This window comes from Pteropus vampyrus, unplaced genomic scaffold, assembly GCF_000151845.1.
Source record: "Pteropus vampyrus isolate Shadow unplaced genomic scaffold, Pvam_2.0 Scaffold6, whole genome shotgun sequence".
Lineage (NCBI taxonomy): Eukaryota > Metazoa > Chordata > Mammalia > Chiroptera > Pteropodidae > Pteropus > Pteropus vampyrus.
This window is the reverse complement of record NW_011888787.1, coordinates 15,033,800-15,035,488: the sequence shown is the minus strand read 5'-3', so window position 1 is coordinate 15,035,488 and position 1,689 is coordinate 15,033,800. Positions and strand designations below refer to the sequence as shown.

At 29.4% G+C, this 1,689-nt stretch overlaps 1 pseudogene; it reads left to right on the top strand.

Annotated features, from left to right (window-relative positions):
- The first annotated feature begins 1,165 nt into the window (after positions 1 to 1,165).
- LOC111745683 lies at positions 1,166 to 1,284 on the top strand (annotated as a pseudogene).
- The last annotated feature ends 405 nt before the right edge of the window (positions 1,285 to 1,689 follow it).

The following is a 1,689-nucleotide window of genomic DNA, read 5'->3' as shown; positions in this document are numbered from 1 at the left end:
TGTTGATTTAAGCAGCTTTTTGAGATTTTGATTAGGATAACCTTTAAGAGGTTTGTTGTTTAAAGAGGCAGTTAAACAAAATACTCATAGTTTTTATTAACCATTTAGTACTTTAAAAATATTTATTGCAGGACTTTAATAATTGGAGAGCTATTTTTTTTAATAGAACTCACCTTTCTAGTGTGAAACCCAGAAACCAATTATTCTGCATCATCGGATATCTAATCAAAGCATAAAGTAACACAAAGTAAGTTTGGATGAATATTTTTAAGTGATCTAAACATTCATAAGACAAATATCAACGGTTGTAATTCCAATTTTTAAAAAATATATATAAAGGAATTTTAAAGTAGGTTTGAAAGTGCACTAATCAAAAGTACAATAACTGTCCTCAGATATAATCCTGTTTTAGAAAATAGTCAAGCCCTGGGTTTCTAAAATATTAGTCATCTGTCTTCTGCATCTACATAAATTATGTAAAAGTTCAATATATTGTTATTCGCTTCTATATTTTTTTTAATCACCATGGGCCTTATTTTCCTCATCTATAAAATGAAAGTAATACTAGTAGTTATCTCATAGGGTTGTGAAGATTAAATGAGATAATCAGAACAGTACTTGACATCTGGTGGCTAAGAACAGTGTAAGCACTTCATGTGTTACAACTAGATGAGTTAACGCAGTCTAAGGAGTAAATATAGCACTTGAATTTAGACTTTTATAGAGTAACCAATAAAGAACAAAACAGAGTATACAACATCTATAATTTTCACAGGAGGGGATAAGATAGAAGAAGGAAGGAAACCTCGAACAATTTTTAAAAAGACAATAAATGAGGACAAAAGAAAATATGAAACAAATAGAAAACACAAAGACAATAGAAATGAACCCATTTAAGTTAGTGATTAAAATAAATAGACTAGAGATTCCATTTAAAAGCCATCGTTTAAAAAAACAATTCAGCTAGTTGGGTGTTACAGCATTAGATTCACACTTATCAAAAAGAACAGTTTAAATTTTTAAAAAAGATATTAGGAAAAAATATTTGAAAAGGCAATATATTTATTTTTAACAGTACACAGTTTTCTTTAGGACAAAAAACATTTCTAGATATAACTGAATGGTAAAATTTTAGTTTACTGGGCGCATATAATAATTCTTATCAGTCTACAGCCATGCCACCCTGAACAAGCCAGATCCCATCTGATCTCAGAAGCTAAACAGGGTCGGCCCTGGTTAGTACTTGGATGAGAGACCACCTAGGAAGACCAGGTGCTGTAAGCATAAAAAATAAAAGAAAAATAAGGGATTGTAAAATGACAAGGTCCTTTTAATCTGTGAGGTCAACCAACAGTCGCCTCACCTAAAAAATTAAAAATAAATAAATAAATCGATAAATAAATAAATAAAAATAATACCAATTCTAATCATATATATCTGTTAACATTTTTAGACCTATAAAGCAAAAATGGACAGAACTAGGAGGAATTGATAAATTCATAAAACTATGTAAAAGTCAAGAATTGAGCAACACAATTAACAATCAATCTAAAATTAGTTCATTCAACAAATATTCATTGAGTGCCTTTTAAGGACTAGACATAGTTTAACATACATGCAGCATGTAACAAATCAGAAAAAGAAAATCCCAGTCCATAAGGAAATTACTTACATAAAGATATTAGACTG